The 19,771-nt window shown below is 54.6% G+C and overlaps 1 protein-coding gene across 4 annotated transcripts in view; it reads left to right on the forward strand.

The window, feature by feature from the left end:
* Positions 1-19,771, forward strand: part of RAI1 (retinoic acid induced 1) — a 77,163-nt gene that overhangs the window by 24,079 nt on the left and 33,313 nt on the right. For 2 of the 4 annotated variants that reach the window (XM_056336009.1, XM_056336005.1), the window contains exon 2: positions 11,682-11,765. The exons of 1 other annotated variant lie outside the window; for it this stretch is intronic. The gene's annotated coding sequence lies outside the window, so the exon portion shown is untranslated. Of the gene's footprint in view, positions 1-10,121; positions 10,290-11,681; positions 11,766-19,771 lie in introns of all 4 variants that reach the window. One more of the 4 variants, XM_056336006.1, reaches the window with a different exon arrangement.

Genomic DNA, 19,771 nt, shown 5'->3' on the forward strand with positions numbered 1-19,771 from the left:
TTTTCTGCTGGGAATTGCCATTAGCAGCTAAATTCAGTGTTTTACATATAAAAAGCACTGAGACTTAATTCTATGTGATGCTTTCTTCAAAGTCCTTATAGAAGAGAAAACTCCAAGCTGGATTTTGGCTAAGAGTTACAGCAGGGTGTGGGGAAGCAGGGTTTGTAATGCTGCTTAACATAAAATTGCAGCACTCGGGAGGTGCACATGGTGCGGTTAAGATGAGATGCCACAAAGGATGGGGTGTACTCCCCAAAGATGTACCCTTCAGACCTGTGAATTGCTGCAAATGGAAGTAGCCCCCATAGAGCATGCACAAACTTGGAGGCCCAAAGTGCACAGGTTTTGGTGGATGCAGCAGGAAGTGCATCCCTGATGCTAATTATCCCATCGAGTTGCAAATCCCTGCTGCAGCACAGGGGGCTGCATGAGATGTTTGGCCTTTTGAATTTCTGTTCCCTCGGCTGCTTTCTCAGAAGTACCTGGTCTTCCCCAGCTGAGGTTATATCCATGCCAAAATGAGCCCAAAGTGAAAGTCCCTGTGGAGTCACTGTTTTGGAAGGGGGATGCTGTCTTGTGCTGTGGTCTGTGGAGGAGTTTCCAAACATGGGGAATTAGGATGGGATTTCATTGGAAGCGGATTATCCCATTTCTCTCTCCTCTGAGCACATTTCTTCCTGCGAAGCAGCACATGACAGGCAAGGCAGCCAAGGTGGCTGGCAGGGCAGGTCCTGTGCGTGCTGGAGGGGACCAAGCCCAGAGCTCTGGAGGGTTCCCTGTGTTCCCGGTGTGGCTGGAGCAGGAGCGGGGATGGCAGGAGCAGGATGGAGGGGGAGCAGACGGTGGGCATGGAACTGCGGTGCTGAACGGGCGGCACAAAGCGCTGTCAGAACAGCAGGGGCTCGTGCTGGCGACGGCTGCAAATGGAGATGGAAGGGGCTGGAGAGGAAAGGACGCGACACAGCTGGTCCCCTTCAGCTTTGATCTAGAAAGCAGAGGGGTGTTGGCCACAGAGCAGGAGGGGGGAAGAAGGGGAGTGACTCATAAAAATATTGGTGTTTCCATGAAGATGCTGTTACCTGAGGACAGGAAGGAGGAGGGAACTTCCTTGCAAACATGGGGGGAGCTGGAAGAAAAAGTCCCACTTGTGTAGAAATCGCCAGCCCGCTTAGGAACACAAAGCTGTTTGCTTTGGAGCCACCGGGTTGGTTATTTGCTGTGAGTTGCTGGTTATGTGCAGAGCAGAAGGTGGTTTGTGTGCTTGTTGCTCCAGGGCAAAAAAAGGGAGAAGGGGGAAAAAAAAAAGGAAGAGCTCATTTTCTTGGAGGCCTGTGTGGTGGAGGTGTCTTTGGAAGAGAAAAGAGAGATCTCCTTCCCGCTGCCGGTCGAGGCGGGTAATCCAACCCCAGCTAGCTGGGGAGAACTCAAGAGCACCCCAAGATCTTCATTCGGAGGCTCTGGCCACAGCGGTGCTGGAGGTTTCGCCTTTCTGACCACCATGGGGTTTGGGCTGGGTTTGTGCTTACCCATCCCTTCCCCTCCCAAGCTGAGGGAGGTGCCCTGTCCTGCACAGAAGGACACGAGAAGGATGGGTGGATGCGGCAGCCACCTGCCCTGCACCAAAGCAAGCTCAAACTTTCTCTTGCTAGCCCCTCCATGAGCCCTTGGGGGATTCCAGCTCACAGAAGCCTTATATGCAGTGTAGGACCAGCTCTAATTTTTATCCTGGAGGCAGAAATCACTGGAAATAATGCTTCACCACTCTGAAGGTCCTGACACCACCCTTAACCACCACATCACGAACCTCCTGTCGCAATTGTGATCTGCGTATGTGTCAAATCTTGCCTCGCAGATAAAAGCTGCTCCGCAGGCACCTTTTGTACTAAAATACGGAGCCTTTAAAATGTGAAAGAAACAACAAAATGTAGGACGCCACACAAAGCTGACCCACTGGGGACTGGGGGGAAAAAAAACCGCAAGAAGGAGGGCTTGACACACAAAAATTGTTTTGTTAACAAAGCATCATTGTTCCACTCTGAATCGGTTTGACTGGAGTGGTAGAAACACCCCATCTGGAGACAGATGGAGAGTTTTCTGGCTAAAGAGACGGCGGGAGGAGGGACGGCTGACAACCCAGCAGATAGCATTGTCTGCTGCTACCTTGGCAATGGAGAGGAGAAAGGGCGGGTGGCAGATTAGGCGTCCCCTTTGCAACCCGCCCATCATGCCGGCTCCTTCTGCGCCCTGGACCCTGTGCTCAGAGAGAGGTGTGCGCCTAGTTGGCAGCTCACACCCTGAGATAATCCTGCCTCTCTTCTTGCAGGGCTGGTTGGGTGCTGGTGGGGACCGGTGAGGTGTCTGGGGAGGCTATGAGCAGGTGCATCCCCTGTCCAAGGTGCTTTTAGTGCATGCCACACCGCCGGAGTCCGGCGCGGTGAGATGGTACCGTACCACTTGTATGCTGTGCCAGAGCTTTGTGTGATGTGGTTTTAGCAGCACTGCAGGACCAAAGTGGAAGCAGCTTCCTGAAGCGAGCACAGAAGGCTTGCTCCTGCTCTCACATCGGTTTTGCCACTAACTTCCAGGAGAGCAGGATTTGGGCTGCTGGAAGGATGCTGTGTGGAAACCAGCATGGTCAGAGCTGCAGGATGTAAAACTGGTGACAGCAGCAAGAGTTAACGCAACACTGAAACGCCCAGGCACAGGATATGCACTGGGGTGCTCAGGCGACCCAGCAGGCCTGTGGGACACCTGAGGACCAGCAGTTTGAATTGCCGTGGCCACCTTGCTGAGGTTGGGAATGAGTGAGGAAAAATCTATGCTTGAATGCCTGGGGCCTCTTAGCTACAGCACACACAACGTGAGATGGTTTATGGCAGCAGGCACTGCTGGCACAGTGTCTGCTCTGCTCGCCGAGAGCTCACCAACAGCCCCTGTTCCCTCTGCTGCCTTCCATGCCTGATGGGAAACTCCAGGGTGGGTTTCGCTCCTGCCAGAGCTTTGAGGGATCATATCCTGCCCACCCTATCTGAATTCCTGATTACTTGCTAATTGCTTGACACACTCTACTTGCAATGCAAGAGACAGGCTCACGTCATCCTCTGTGGTTTGCCAGGGGAGAGTGTGAACCTCTTTTTGACTTGCCTTGAAATAGATGAAAAAGAATAGAGCTCGATATGATTAATGTGAAAACTTAGCTTGGTTTCCTGCCTTGGCCTCTGGGCCTTGGTCGTCGTAGCATCACCATGCCTTGTTTTTTGAGGGTTGGGTGCACATTGGGGCATCTGAGAGCTGATGGTGGAGGCTGCGGTGGACTGGGGGCTCCCCTGCAAAGTCTGTCCGTAATCCTCAGCCACTAGAGACATTTCGGGTTTATGCAGCAGTCACAGAAGGATTCAGGTGGTTGCCTTGAGGCACTGCTGAGATAATACCTCCAGGGTTCCTATTCAAACCCACTGGGGCCTTTACAGTTGCACGGTGGAAATCTATTCAGATACACCATGGCTTTTCACTGAGCCGAGATGAGCAGGCCAGCTCACCCCACTCGGTTAGGGGCAGGTGGTTGCCCATGCAGAGGGGATCAGGGGACCAGCACAGCTTAGATACAGCCCTGAAAAAAAAAAGTAGGTAATAAAGTAAAAGGTGGGTTTGGTTTTTGAGCCTTGGGGCTGCAGATGCAGCAGCAGGATGATGGCAAGGGGTGTCCTGCTGAAGCCCTGGTGTCCCCAGACCCATCTGGTGGGTGCCCATGAGCTTGCAGAGTTGGATGCAATATTGGCTTCCCTGCCTGGCTCGCCAGGTTTACCTCCTGCATCACCTGCTCTGGGTTGGACCCTGCCTGGTCCGAGCAGTGCTGACTGGCCCAGAGGAACACAGCATGGGGTGGAGTGTGAAGGTGACAGGAAGGTCTGTGTCACATAGTGCTGTTCAGTGCATGAGGTCATCCCTCACTACACCGCAGGTGCCTTTGGGATGAAGCATGGCCTTAGGGAGGAGAAGTGAAGGGGGTCGCTGAATGTGACTGAACATGCAGGATGGAGTAAAACAGGTTGGATCTGTTTACCTGAGCTCTTCTGCAGGGTGTTGTGGATGTCCCAGAGGGAAAGGAGCTGGACTTCAGAGAAGCAAGATGCTTGGACAGCTGGCCCCTGCTTTTGGAGCCATTTGCTGGCCCCGGGCTGCTGGGAAAACCGTCTGCACAGCTTGCCCTGAAAAAGCATCGTTTTGCTGTTCTCCGATTTCAGGCCTGCTGTGGGCAGGGATCGCACCAGATGCACTGCGCTGGCAGGAATGAGGAGGTGAGGCAGGGCGGGCAGGTTCAGCTCATGCTGACTGCTGTCACAGCGCAGCGCCCTTGACATGGCTTTTGATGCCAGGAGGGCAGCTGGGGTGCAGGCTCCACTGCCAGGTGCTGGCTGCCGTGGAAGGAGGAGATGGGACCCGGATTGCAGCAAAGCATCCACCAACAAGGACTCTGACACATGCATGGCAGTAGGTCAGGGTGCTGTTTGCTTTGGTCTACCACTTGGAAAGCAAAATACTCCCCTGGGAACCCATGTGCCACCTACCCCACCTCCTGCACTGCTCCATCGTCGCTGTCCCCATCCCAGCTATCCCAGCATTTTGCTGCGTGGTGCTGGGCACATGGCATGAAATCTTTTGCCTTGTCTCCCCCTGTGCAGAAAGGGGGAAAAAATCAGCGTGCAAACTTTCCTGGGGAGCCAGGGGAGACGGATTCGCCTTGCTGAGAGGTGAGGGAGTCACTGGGTAAGAGGTGCTGGAATGAGCGCAGAGCGGATTAATCTGCAGCGACTTCGTTGTTGCTAATCACCCGGGGTGTAAAAAGCACCCGGGGAGGTTGGGTGCTTTTGGGTGGTGTTGTGCAGAGGCAGCACTGCCTGCGCAGGCAGCAGCAGCCAGGTCGCTCCTCTCTCTGCCTCCCAAATGCCTCCTGCGCCGGGCTCTGTGAATCAGCATTTCTGCAGTCGAAACGAGACAGCGGGGAAAGGCGGGAGGCTGTCGGGGCGCAGGGAGCCTGGCAGGGAGGAGACTGGGGGGACCTCGTTAAAAAGGGGCAGCCTGTGGGTTGGGGGTGGTCTCATGCCACAGATCTGCAATCTGCTCCCTCTAGGTTTTTGCTCATTACCACTGTACACCCCTCGTGCGCGGCAGTGAGGTAAACAAGCACTGTGGGCAATGCCTCCCCTCTTGCTCGTCCCCTCCCCGACGTCGTCGACAGGGAAATGTGACAAGCTGGCACCGGGAGAAGGCATGAAAGCGATGTGATCCGCTGTGGCTCCTGAGCCGAGAACCTGGGGAGATCCAGTTACAGCAAAGGGGTTAGAACAAAAGAGATTTGCCTCCAGGATCAATTCCTCTCCATTTTCCGGGCTGTGCACGTGCCTGTGCGTGCACGCGCCTAACAGGCTCTGTCTCCGGTGGTTAGCGCTGCTGGCTCTGCAGCACGAGCAGCCCAAGGCCCAGCCAAGCACCAGCCAGGCCCTTCTCTGAAGGGCTCCAGTGCTCTGAAATGTTTCTTTTTCCCAAAACAGGGAGAGCAGGGGGATCCCCTGGGACAGCTTTAGAAATAGCAAGGCCAAGCCAGGCTTTGCTGTGCTTGAAAACCAGGAGCAAAGCTGGGTGGTTGGCGGTTGCCGGAGCTCCAGCCTCTCCTCTGCCAAGGGCTGACCTGATGTGGGGCTGAGCTCCAGGTCTGGGGCCGAGAGTGCTCGTGGCCCCCACGGATTGCTCCCTACTGCCCAGGCATTTTGAGCTGACACCTTCTCCCCTCTATCCTCCATCACAAGGCTGGCCAGCGAGCATAAACCTAACCCGTAAAAAGCCTCTTCTGTGACATAATGGCTGTGCCAACACCGCATTAACCGAGATGCCTTTAACCGCAGCTGTGGCGGGGCTGGGGGCACAGCAAGTGTTCCACACGTGCCGCAGGACCAGCTTGAGGAGTTAGTGGGGTCCTGCACACTGGGATGCTTGTAGCTCGTTTGGGGGGGGATTTGGCTTATTTGGGGTTGGTTTTTTTTTGGCATATTGCCTTCTCTGAAATGCCACTGGGGATGAGATGTGGAGAGCACAGATGTGCATCCCGAGCATACTGCAACGAGATTCCTGATTTAAGGACTGTGATTAACCTCTTTCCGACAGTTGCTAACCAGGTGCAGAATTGTAACAGGAAGAGGAGAAAGCTCAGTGAAACAGCCAGTTTTCCTCTGTCACCTGGAAATGCACACGGATGCCATTTTCTGTGTGGAGATTAGGCAGAGTTTAGGATTTATAAAAGGCGCAGGGACACCCTGTTTGTATCAGCGCTGCCCTGTAGCTGCTCTCTGGAGCCCATCTCCTCCTTTCTGGTTTAGGATCCTGCAAAGAAGGCATTGATGCAGTGTGAATCGAGTGCAAGGCATGCTGGTGTACAGGATGATGGGCTGCGCAGTGTGTCCCACTCGGGGCTGTGCATGAGCTGGAAAAGCACTTTCCTTTGGGCAGAAAAAGCCATGGCCTCTCCCAGGCATTCCTGCATGGGATGCGTGCAGGAGCCATGACCTGCACACATGGTTGTGCATGCAGATTTGCCCGGTCCAGGTTTCCGTGGGACCTTGCTCTTTGAAAAGCTGGGAGGAGAAAAGTGGGTACCCATGGTTAGGCATGAAAAGGGGGAGCCATTGCGGTTTGTGTATTGCCCTCAAGGGTTAAACGAGGAGCTGCCAAACGGCTGTTTTTCAGGAGATCTGGCATCTGTGGGACTCAGAGCACCTCTGCCCTGCAGTGTCACTGGCCTCCCAGGTCTGGTTTTCATGTGTGACACTCACAAGTGCTGTATGTCACCCCCAACGCCGCTCTGGCATCATGGTCATTTATAGATTGACTTTGAAGTTGCCTGCCGGCTGGCCAAGCACTACAACGTGTGTGCGTGCGTGGGCTTCTGCACCTTGTTTTTCAGAGGGCTGGATTCTTACTCATGTTCCAGCCACTGGCTGAATGGTTTTAGGACCCCCTCATCGTACCTCTTCCCCTTTCCGTCTCCCCATCTCTAACTCGAGCCAAATCCCTCTATGTTCCCCCCCAGAGGAAGCTACAGGCTGTATTTCACACCGGGTCACCCCTGGGCAGGGAGCAGCAGTCACCAGGCTCCAAACACTTTGCAGATTCAAGAGCCGTCGTGTCCCTTGGGGGAACTGCAGGGCAAGAGTGGGGTGGGGGACCGGGAAAGAGGGGAGCCCCCAAAGTGGGTGAATAGAAGGTGGGCTTGGGAAATGTGAAGAGACAGAAAAATTTATTAAAAACAATTAATAGCTGCTACAACCAAGGATTTAAACTGAAACCAAAGCCTTAGGGAGGGAGGAAATGAAGTGGCTTACGATTGTTATTTTATTGCTTAATTTTTTTAAAAAAATATGATATGCTAAATGCAAATAAGCATTCTTACTGAGCAGGAGAGGGAGGGGATGGAAGACATGCCGGGAAAAGTGAGTGGGATCTAGGTTTTGCATCGTTCGCTGAATTACTGGCAGGTCTTTTGTAACATCTGTTAAAAATAAAACAAACATTCATTTCCATTTCTCGCTGCCTGAGATGGCTTCTGCAAAAAATTTCAACCTGTCCAGGAATTTGTCTTGAAAGTTGCCCTCCCTCTCCTCACGCCTCCTCTTCTCCAGGGGAGATTTCCTTCCTGGACTTCCCAGGGGCTCCATTAGCCCCACATTAAAGCCTTTTTACTTTGCTCTAAAACTCTCCATCGAAGTAAAAGGAATTCTAATAAACCGCTGGGAAGACTCTGCTATTCACTCTTTCCATGGAAACACGGCGCTGCCTCGGAGCAGAGCTCCTCTCGACGGAGCCTGGGTCACGGCAGGAGGAGACCAAGGAGGGATGGAGAGATGGTTTCCATTATAAGAGACCTTTTGAGAGAAATAATCGCTGCTCTCCCACCAAGGAAAGCCTTCGAGACGATGGGGGCCTCGGTACGCCACGGGAGCAGGGCCGGCTCGGTGGGGGTGGTAGCATGAAGTGGTGATGTGCCGGGCACTGAGAAACTCATTAAAACATCTGATTAGTGGAAACGAAGGCACCCAGGACCAATTCCTCTCTCCCAGTGGAAAGGAATGAGTCCAGGAGGGTTGATGGACCCGGCGCTGTGGGCAGAGGCTGCACGGGGGGCTTGGGGCTGGAGGTGTGGGGTGCGGTGAGGGATGGGGTCATGGGAGGACGTCAGTGGCTCTGTGCCCAGGGCCATGCTGCACCGGCTGAACATCACACCAGGCAAAGACATTTTTCCAGGCCAAAAAAAGCTTTTTTGCTCTGGGAGGGGGTTTCTGGCTGTTCTCTGGGTGCCAGGCAGCAGCTGGTCTGAGGAGGTCAGTGCGATGGCCCCCCTACCTAAAGTGGCTGCGATATAATTAATTTTGAGCCTCCTTGCAGGCACAATCGTCCCAAGTGTTGCTGCTCCGACACCACGCTGCAAGATGAAGGATTTATTATTTTTTTTTAAGCGTAAGGAAGCTCGTTAGAAATAGCCCGAAGGGCAAAGTTAGGAAATGAAAATCCATCGGATCCGCTCGGAGCTGGTGCATGGAGCTTGATGAGAGCTGAGGCAGGGCTGCCTGCTCCCTGCCGGCAAGGAGGTGCAAGCGTGGGGTGTGCAGCTGGGTGTGAGGTGTCACCCGGGCCAGGGGATGAGAGCAATCCATTGGGATCATGAGGAGCTGGGCTGGGGGCAGTTCAGCCAGGAGGAGTGATGAAGAGGAGGAAGAATGAGGAAGAGCCAGCTTAGAGCATCCCACAGAGGTGCCAGGGAACCCAGTGGGGCTGCGTGGAAGGTGGTGGGGAAAAGCTCATTTTTCTCAGCACTGAGGAGGATGCCTTATCTTTGTAGGTCACAGTGGCGAGACACTGAGGGAGCTGGAGTGCCTTTGTTTTAGCAGCTTTAGAAATGACGAGTCATTATTTTTTAGCCCCCCGGGGCAGGAGGTGGGGGGGTTACTTCCAGGGAAGCCTCCGACTTTGATCAGCAAAGTGAGCCCTGCTCCCACAGTGGGGAAGATGGGAAGAGGCTTTTTGGTGCTGGTCATGCTGGGTTTGCGGTAGCTCGGGGTGAGATCTGCTCCATGCAGGCAGCCGGTGAATGCAAGGGGCACGGGGGCATGGCTGCAGCCATGGCAGGGGGCTGTGTGCCATCCACGGGGATGCTTTGCAGCCAGGTTTCATCAAGAGGATGGAAACTTCCCCATCCACACAACTGCGCAGCAGTATCCTCTATGAGCTTGGAGGCATTAACAAGTAGAGTTAATTGCGATAGACGATGGTCTCCCACCCAGCCAGCAGTTGGGCTGAGACAGACATGGCCATGTCACACAAATGGAGGTGATGTGGGTGCTGGCACCTCTGAATTGTCGAGAAGTCATGAAATCGGCCTTTGTGAACCCGTAAATCGCAGTGGCAGAACTATAGAGCTGCTGGAAAAATCACAGCGTTTAATAAACAAAGCGTTTGGTGGTGGTTTCATTTGCATATGGAGCTCTCAGGGGCGTGTGGTTTCAACCTTTCTGCTCACCACAGTGAGGTCAGAGTTTAAGGAGAACAGGGCTGAGGTTCCTGTGAAATCACAGGACTCCTGGAGCTGGGGATTTCAAACACAGCAGAGCCAGGAAACAGCCCAGATGGACTAGGTTGCTGAATTTGTGGGATTGTAGTATAAAGATAACAAATCCTTTAGGCTTCTCAGTCCCTGAGGAGGAGCTGGGGGCGATGTCCTTTGGGTATGTCCCACCTTGGCTTTACTAGGGCAGCAGTTGCAGCCCGTGGTGCCAAACGGTGGAGGAGCTCTTCCATGCGAAGGGCAGGGGGGAGTCGGTGGTTGTGGGGGATAAATACCGAGTCCCCAGAGAGCCGCGAGGTCCCAGCTCGGTTTACTGTCCTGCAAAGAGGCACATGTGAAATTGGAGGTGGCTGGGAGCGTGCTGTGGTGTATTAGCTATAAACAGCCAGTCTGGGGCTGGAATGGGGCTGGGGATGAGGATGGGGAGAAAGGGGACAGGGGAGATGAGAGCGAGCGGTCTGCTTTGGCAGATGCTGCGTCCTCTTAGGAGGTTTGGTCTGTTTTGCAGCTTGATGCCTCCTATCTCAAGTAATTAACAGGGAAAAGAGAGGGCCTGGTTATCCATCCTTCAAGAGCAAGGGGTTGAATTGAAAGGCAGCGCCTTGGAAGTGGATCAAATAGCTCTCCAGCCCCCCGCGTATGGCTTGGAAACTTGCTGCCGTGCTGCGTTATCAAGGTGAACAGCTTTAGTTCAATTAAAGAGAAGCTCAGAGCGGAGCCGTGTGAGGAGGCAGGGCTGGGCGTTTGCACCCTTCGGGCAGGAGCCAGCACGCACAGAGTTGCACGGCAGTGACCCTGGCCAGCCCACACGGGCACTGGGGCCACCAAAGCTCTCTGCGCTGGATTTTATTTACCCCTTGGAAAAAGCTGTGTGTGGGGAAGGATTCCTCTTTGTTACTGTTTCCTTTCCCCCCCTCCTAAATGAACCGCCCCCCCAAAGCAATCGCTGCCAGCTACCGTCAGGCACCTAAATCCCCGCAGATGCACGGTGCTGGGAGCCCGCGCGCCTGTATTTTTCCTGCCGGTCCCTGCCTGGGCTGCAGCTGGCTACAGCGCGCAGAAAGCTGCAGGTGTGATTTGTTCATTTGCCTCCACCTCCCTGCACTGCCTCCCTCTTGCTTTCCTTCCCCGCTGCCGCCAGAGCCCACCTAGCTCATCCCACCGAACCCAGCTAGCTCATCCCACCCAGCTCATCACGGCAGTGAGACCCGCATCCCACCCCACGTCGACTCCAGCATCTCTCCGGTGCACTGGGATCTCTGGGGCTGGCGTGTGTGTGTCTGTGTCTGTGTGTCTCTGTGTGTGTGTGTGTGTGTGTGTGTGTGCGCGCACGCGGAGGGGAGGGGGGGGTTAATCTGATCCTACGAGGCTGAAAGAGGAAAAAAATCAAAACTATAAAGAAGGCAGCAGCCTCCTCCTTTTCCCTCTCCCCCGCTCCAGAGGATTAAGCCTAAAAAAAAAAAAAAAAAAGAAAAAAAAATGTCTGCAGCTTTCTGTTGACCCTGCATGATGGCATTTTTGCGCTCTGTGTGCTGCCTCTGCTGATTGCTATTCCTGGCACAAACACACACACACACCGCACACACACACACACGTAGCCCCAGCACGGCTCACACGGGCACGGCGAGCCCACTCCAAAACAAAAAAAAAATCCAAAAAAAATCCCCAACCAACAAACCCCAAAACCCCAGCCATCCCCAAACCCAAACCAAACCAGTGCCGCTGCCCCTCGGCATCCCTGGCCACCCCTGGTCTCTGCAGGGAGGGCCACCAGCACTGGGTGCTGCTCGCCCTCTCCTCCACCCCACTTCTCACCTCGTCCCCAGCTCCACCGAGCACTTTCTGCCGGAGCCGCCCGCAGCCAGAGCCCTCCACCACTCCTACCGCTGGCATTACATTTTCAGGCTGGATGCTATAGGGCCGTTTCTAATTACCTTATATCCCCTAGTGGTCTATGAATAATGGTTAGTGAAGGAGCTCAGAAGGGCTGCTGAGAAGGGAAGAAAAAAAAAAAAAAAAAAAAAAAAAAGGGAGAATTGTGCTATTTCTCACATTTTTTTTTTCTAAGGATCTAATCTGGCTACTGTGCTCTGGAAGAGGAGGAGAGCGAGCCAGCAGGAGAGAGAGGATGAGAGAGCGAGGACCATCGCAGGTATTGTTTGCAAGCTACATCTTTGTGCTTTTTTTTTTTCCTTTTTTTCCGTCTTTTTTTTTTTTAATTGAAGCTGCAGCAGAATTGAGAGGGGGGGGGCGGTTTAGTGTGGCGGACAGAGCTTTTTCTGGATTTATTTTTCTCCTGTGCAACTCGTGTGCCGCTGCAATTGAATGGATGCGACGGCACCGGCATCGCGGAGTTTGGGGGGGGGGGGGGGTGTACGTACGTGTGTGTGTGTGTGTGTCCGTGTTGTCCTATTTCCAGCAGCGGCAGAGGAGGAGGGGGGGTTGTTTTGCTTTTCTGGAAGTAATAAAGAAATTTGCAACCGGTCCAAAAATCCTCCTGACTTGCCGATTGATGGGTATCTGAACAAAGATACAGCTGAGACTTGGAATATTTGTGTGTGTAAGGGATGGATTCATTTTGCTTGTCCTGACTCCTACTTTTCCAAAGTTAAAATAATAACGGGCACGGGGCTGCGAAAGCCTCTGCAGAGGGAAATCTTCCAGGGAGGCTTATTTAATTTAGGAGTTGTCGATGTGCGTGGTTTTATACTTAAAAAAGTTGCGGCGGTGCCGCGGTCGGGCGCCTGGCTATCCTTGCCGTTGTCTGCACGTGAGAACGCTGACTTGATGGATTTTCTTTCTTTTATTCGGTGGCTGGCGGGGCAGGAAAAAAATGGATCTAGCAGATAACCCAAGGAATCGCGGGGTTTGCACATCTGGCTGCGCCTTTGGAAAGCCCCTTGGTGGGACTTTCACCTCCTGCTCCCTTTCTCCCACGGCAAATTTTGCCCCAAAATCCTCCGTTGACATTAATAAACAAACAAACCAGGGAATAACCAAGGAGCCCAGCAAGGGGGCTTGGAGCCTGCTGCGGGGGGTGGGGGGGGTGTGGGGGGGGTGGGGGGGTGGCAGGGGGGCGTGTGCTTTTGTTTTAAATAACGAAACGGCGATGATTGAAAACATATGAATAGGATGCAATGCAGAGCGGGTTGTGTTACGGGGGGGTAAGAGCTTGGAAAACTGCTTATACGACAGAAGCGGAGCTTGAATGAGTGTGGTGAGATGAAAGGCGAGGGGTCTGTCCCTCACCCGGCTGTGGGGGCTGCGGGGGGGGCAATTCCCAAAGGCAGAGGAACAATCTTGGGGTGGAGAAAATCGCTGGGGGGAAAAAAAAAACCAACCCACAACCTGGAGTGAAGTATGTGATTATATCCCATCCAACTTTGCCGACTGCAGCATTAATGGAGCTAATTGTACTCAAAAATAATAAAATCAGGAGAAAATATGCCTGTGCATGGAGGGGGGAGATGTGCGGGGAGCAGAAAGCAGGTCCCGAAATCCTGTCGGCCCCCCAAAAGCGCCGCCGAGGTGGGTGATATTGAGGTGGTATGGAAACGTGGCCGGATTGTGTTTATTTGGGTGGAAATAAAGATCGAGCAACTGCCCTGGGGAGGGCTGTAGTCCCCCGGGAAGGGCTCCGAAACCGCCGGTGCTGCCCTTCGCTGCCTGCCCTTCGCTGCCCGCCCTGCCTGGCCTTGCTTTTGTGTTTGTTTGCTTCCAAGGAGGGGGGAGAAGGGAGCTGGGGGGGGGGGGGGGGGGGGCGCGAAGGCGGGGAGAAGCCGTGAGGGCGGAGAGCCGATTTAAATTGGACTTAATGGATTCCCAGGGCAGCTCTTTTAGATGAAAGTCAAAATAAGAGCCAAAGTGAATCTCAGCAGACCTGTCTGTTGCATTAGAGATGCAGCCTTCCTCTCCCTCCCTCCCTCCCTTTATTCTTTAAAAGAGAGGGGGAAAAAAGTGTTATCCGTACAGAAGACAGCATGGAGTTTCTCGTTCCTATAATGCGAGCTCTAATTGAAGAACTTGCAGCCTCTTGGGAGAGTCTTTACTGATCGCTGCTTTTGTTATTCATGCTGTGCTCTGCTTCCTTGGGGTTTTTTGGGGGGGCTGGCGCAAATCTGGCTGTGCCGGGGTCAGGGTGAGATGCTGTGTCCCCCCCAAGCTGGTTCCATGGGTTGCCAGCAGGTAAGACCCCCCTGGTCTGCCCCGGGGGGGCCATGCTGGGCTCCCCCAGGTAGGCTGGGCAGCTGCTGCTGGCTGTGCCGTGCTCAAGGAGGAGATGCGTGGCTAAAGCCCCCCGGCAGCTGGCGGGGCGAGACGCTGCAGTCTGGCTGCGGGTGGCTCTCGTCCTCGCAGGACCCCCTGGGCCGCGGGATGGATCCTGCCTGGCATGGCACATGGGAACGGCCAGCAGTGTGGGGGCAAAGCCGGGCTTGTGCCTCCTGCCTGGTCTTACTGCAGTAGCGGGGAACCCCATGTGGCTTTGGGGTGCCGTGGGGTGCCGTGGGGTGCCACAGGTCCACTTGGTGCAGCGGGCACAATACAGCCCTGCTGTCATGGCTCTCCTGGCCCACAGGGGTTTGGGGTGGCTCTGCAGCCAGTGTCACCTACAGGGGACAGGCATCATGTGGAAGCCACATAGATCCTCAGCCCACCCAGGATGTAGAGTAGGTTGCAGTGACTGGGGTGGCTCTCTGCAGCCAGTGTCACCTGCAGGGGACAGGCATCGTGCCAAAGCCACATAGATCCTCAGCCCACCCAGGATGTAGAGTAGGTTGCAGTGACTGAGCCAGCAGGACCTGTGCTGGGCAGGAGAGGTGAGGTTCCCCCCTCTCCTGCCTTTTCCATTGCTCAGTACTTTGGGATGGGGATGGGCAGGGGTCTGGCAGATGGAGCTCCTCCCTACAAGGCTCTTGTCACCCCCACTTCCCCTCCCAGGCCCCCTTGGGTGGCCAGTGTCTCTGTGACCACGGGGAGGTGGTGGTTGTCCCCAAGCCCCATGTCCCCACAGCAATGCTGTGTGTGGCAGCGGACTGGTTCGGTGCAGCCAAAAGCTCTTGGGGTGCAAGTTCTTATTGCCCCCGTGTCCCTCTTCCAGCCCTGGACACCTTTTGCGGCGACACTTGATCTCTTCGTGGATGAAAACAAGAGCCACAAGCCCCAGGGATGCTCTCAGGGGCGTTTGGTGGCTACAGGGCTGAGTCTCTGGCCAGGGCAGGGGCATGAGCAGGACAGGGCTCCACCAGCCCATTGGCTTAGTGCAGAGGCAAAGCAGTTAACCCAGCCATCTCATCTCCCCAAGAATTGTGTATTGACCCTGACAGTGATGCATCAGGAGCGGCAGACTCTCCATCATCGATCCCTCTCCTCCCATCACCAGGTGTTGACACCAACGGTCATGGAGCTGGCTTTAATTTCAGGCCTCTGGCTCCAGCGTGTAACGCTTAGCTGCAGTCCCAAGGTGCTGCCAGGCTTTGCAAACAAACACCTCTGCGGGCAGATTGCTGTCCCCATTTTGTGGCAGGGATGGCACTTGCCAGGGGTGACCAGCTGAGCCTGGGATGGGGCTTGTGGAGGAGCCAGGAACCCTGACTCCCAGAGCCATTGGGCAGGGTGACCTCCCAAGGCGGCATCACAGCCCTGGGTGGAGGACCCAGGGGGGCACCTGGAGCTCCTGCTTTGCTGGTCTTTGCGAGGAAAACCCTCTGGTCTGGGTCCCCCATGTCATCGGTGCCAAGCAGCAGAGGATGTGCCTGGACTGGGAGAGTCCTGGTCCTTCTGCAGCCTTTGCCGGGTGACCTCATCTAGCCAGGATGCCACTTGCCCTCCCTGCCTCTGAAATGGCCACTGCCAAATCTGATGGGCATGTGATCATGTGTGTGTGCCACCCCACGGAGACCTGGTGGGGAGGGGATGTTTTTCTTGGGTGCCTTGATTTTGGGCAGGATGAAGCCGCTGGCGGGGGCCGGCTGGCACGCCGCCTCTCCTCCTTCCCAGCATCTTGAGATTTCCGAGACGCGCACAGCCAAGCTGAGGCTGAAAAAGCTGCTTGTGGTTCAAGAGCATCTCCTCGACGGAGGAGAGAGGAAGGCTTTTCATTCCTCCCTTTCTTTCGGAGCTAGCCGAGCTCCCCTCGCCAGTGCAGGGGCTCTTCCCGCTCCCCCCTGCAAGGGAACATTAAAAGCCAGGGGCAGCTGATATCTTGACACCCCGTCAATCTGAGCCTTTTACAGCAGCAGTCTCTGAAGGCTGGCACTCTGCTGCACAGAAGAAAACAAGTGAGAAGAGGGGGGGAGGCGAGAGCAAGCCTTTGCAGCCGGCAATCGATAATTGTAGTGTCAGTCACTGCCTAGGAAGTTCCCGCATCCCCACTGTCGCTGTCGGAGGGGGGTCGAAGGGGAGGGAGAGAGCTCAGCTCTGCCCCACACAGCATCGGGCATGGGGCAGCAAAGCAATCGCTGAGGGCGAGAGCCCGGCCCCGAGCAGGAGCCTCCCGCTGCATTACTCACCACTTGATGTAGCTTGAACCTTTCAACTCCCTCCCCTTGGGGATGGAGCGGGCTGGGCAGAAGGTGTCGACAGAAAACACTCTGCTTTCTTAGGTTTGAGGGTTTTTTCTTTTCCCCTTTCCTTCTTTTTTTTCCTTCCCCACCCCACTCTGTGTGCGCTTTGGGCTCTAATATTCTCCAAAAAATAGAAAAGAAACCCCCAAAACCCCAAGCCAGCTCCCCCTCGTGTGTGTCTCCGTCTTAGCAAAAGCTGAGGCAAAAGATCAAGGAATTCTTCCTTTTGTGCAGCTTTCAAGACCAAAGATGCGCCGGTGAAAAGGGGAGGCTCAGAGTACCAGGCACACACAAGTGTTAAAGGAGAGGCTTCCCTTTTGTCTCCAAGGCAATCAGCCGGCGAAGGGATCCACAAATTAATTAAAAATTGCTCTGTCTTGATTGAGTTATTCCTGCTCGCATCCCACCTGCCTATCAAAAGACTGGGAATGGCAGGAGGAAATTCCTATTTCTTTCCCAAACATCTCAGACATGTACTACAGACCGTCTCGCTTGCCTTTTATCCCAGACAGTAAAGGAAATAAAAAAGGAAGGGCTGGCATGGTATCCAAAGAGATCTCTCCCGGAGGATGCATCCCTCTCCTATGCTAACAAATGCTGCGGTATTTGGACGATTCAGAAGAAAAATGAACAGATTTACATGTCACACGTGGGCCAAATTGTGGTTGTAATTCCATGAAGTTGATGGAGATCCATTGGAGATTAATTTGGCCCAAGGTCTGGTGCTTGCTCCGCGGGGAATAGGCTGGATCTCTGCCTTGGTTGAAACAAGAGGTATTCAAATGGGTTTGTTGTGGCTGCACTATGCCCAAGTGGTAGAGGCGAGCAAAAATCCCAACTGGTTGTATCCCTTGTGCCAAAGCACCATAAATACACCTTGATATGTCAAGTCGTGCATGATCTCTACCGCGTTTACCACCCGGAACATTTTAAGGGGAAAGATTTATATGTAGAGGCTGTACAGAAGTCTCCCTGTGTGCTTTGCTAAGAGGCTTGAACTCCGTCCCAGCATCCTGATGTGGGGAAGCCTTTCTCCCCTCCTGTTCATGGGATTTCCACCCAAACCGAGCCTGCGCCAGGGCCAAGCTCAGCCTGAGCTTAGAAGAGCCCAGCTCCTCATCGCTGGCTGGGCTTGTGCCCGTGCAGGGCTTGGGCTCCGTTCTGGTTTGTGGAAGCATTGTCAGTCAGTGCCTCCAAGCTGGATTTGGGGGGTTGGTTTGCTGCTTTGCAGTCAGACCTTGCTTCCTCCGCTTTATTGTCATCTCCGCTCTTAGTCACCGCTCAATGCCTCACCAGGGGACACCGCTCCTGCTGCATTTATGGCAGCCACTAAAATTGGCGCTCGGTGCTTGTGCTCCGACGGGGAGAGACACTGAGCATCAGGGAGGCTCTGCCCAGCTCTGCTATGGTCCTCAGTGTGGTGTGGGGCATGCAGAGGAGCTGCAGGGCAGACCAGTCACTGGGTGGGTCCCCTGTGCCAGGGATGGACCTCTGGCTCCGCTGGGTCCCATCCGGCTCATGTTGGGAGGTGATATGGGAGCAGTGCTGAAAAGGAGCAGCACTGGCCATGCTCTCAGGTGGAGGTGGCCAGCACGTAAATGAAAATGAGATGCTCGATAAAGTAGGAAAGAATAATTAAAAACATTCACGGCTGCTGGCTCGCAAAGGCGCGGACTCTCACTGATCCAGCGAGGCACAGCCGTTCCCCCCCCCCAGACACCACGTCTTTCAGCTTGGCTGTTGCTGACTAAACCCCCGCACCGCCTTGTCCTGTAATAGCGTGTCCTTCACCATGCCTGTCGCTATATGATCTATAGGACAGCGTTGGCCTGTTCATACCACTGCCTTTCACCAGGCCGGCGACTGGATTCTCTGGAGGAGACTCTAGTCCTATCATAGCATGTCCTTCACCGTGACTGCTGCTGCGCGAGAGACACGGCAGCACGGGGCTCTAATACCTTGTAATTCACTGTGACTGCTGTGGCAGGACCTGCACCGTGCTGCGCTGCGGCAGCCCTTCAGACCCTTTGGCTTTTGCATCTGCTCTCTGGCTTCGGAGCAAGGGCTGGGTGGGAGGGGACACGTAGTGGGGGGACCTTGAAGGTGCCCTGGGCTGACAGCCTGCTGTCCAGCTCCCGGTGGGTGCAGGGAAGGTGCTGAGCATCCCTGGGACACGGTCCCATGCTGCCTTCTGGGTGGTGTGCAGGGTGAGGTCCCCATGGAGAGCAGGTGCTGGGGGCCAGACCCTGCCTGGGCAGGGGAGAAATCCCTGTCTGAGTGTGCCAGGGTGAGAAATGGCCCTTAGATGTAAGAGAGGCATCATTCCTCTGGGTGGTTCTCGGGCAGTGTAATAAATGTCAAAAGCCGGGTGCACACAAAGGAGAAGGGGACATTTGGCTACTGAGCACGTTTGTTCCAGGAGCTGATTTACTTTGAAGACTTAGAGGGTTCTCCGATGCTTCCCTCTTCGCTGGTTAACCCTGTTCCTTTGCCAGTTAAATAGAAATGCAGTTGCTGTCAATAAAGCCCTTCTGGAGGCTCCGCCGTGGACATTTGCCATGTCATTCTCTTCCCCACGGAGGTGCTGTGCCAGGTATCACGCCCTCTTCCACCAATCCAGTTTGGCTCCTCTGGGCAGGAGGTGACTGTACCCATGAGCTTTTGCTGCTGTGATAAAGCGAGGGTCCCCACGAGGGGCGAGGGTTTGCTGGTCAGGCAATGGAGATCCCCACTGCTCACCACTTTCCCTCGGTGCACGGAAGAGCCAGGAGCTGCGGTGCCGCGGCTGTGCACGGCGCAGGGTGTGGGCGACCGCGGCTCAGCCAGGAACCGGATTCGGGGCTGTTGCTTTGTGTTGCTGGGTTTTCTTTGCAGGGGAGGCGATGCAAAGCCGTGCCAGCAGGCTGGAGCTTGTGGGAAGAGCGAGGATGAAGGAGAATATCCTCGGAGGGCTCCTGGGCTGGGAGAAGGGCACATTCGGTGATGATTCAGGCAAGGGGGCAGATTTTTGGAGCCAGCGCTTCCCTGCAGCACGATGCTTAGCAGCAAGCACCAGTGTGCGGCATTGCCAGAGGAGCCGTTAGCCTGGCGATGGGAGCCTGCACTCTGGTTTTCTGAAAGATAGGGGTTTGCGTCTCCCATTTTGCTCCTGTGCAAATTGGCAGCGAAGCTGCTGCTCCTGCTTGTACTGGGGGAGGAGAAATTTGGCCCAGTGGCTTTTCTTCCTCCCGTTTCCCCAGCAGCCTGGGCTACATATCTGCAAACAGCTGTAAGAAGAGCAGAGATCATTAGCTGGAAGGATCAGATGAGATAGTTTCTTAAAAGGATTGTCTGATTTCTCTATTGATCAGCCTGATTTAAAAGGGGGAGTTGGGTCAGAGGGCATAAATTATCATTGAAGGAGGGGTGAAGGCCTCAAAGGCTGTGCTGCACTTAGCTGCAGTGCTGAGGAATGTGTCTCTCAGTAGGGACGTGCATAGCTGAGCACCGTGGCTGCCGGCCAAGTTGGGTCTCCTCTACGCTGAACTGGGAACCGAGTCAAGGGAAGTGCATTTAAACTTGGTTAAAGATCCTCTCTTCGCCAAACTGGTTTCTG

The sequence above is a fragment of the Falco biarmicus genome, chromosome 4 (assembly GCF_023638135.1).
Source record: "Falco biarmicus isolate bFalBia1 chromosome 4, bFalBia1.pri, whole genome shotgun sequence".
NCBI classification, from domain to species: domain Eukaryota; kingdom Metazoa; phylum Chordata; class Aves; order Falconiformes; family Falconidae; genus Falco; species Falco biarmicus.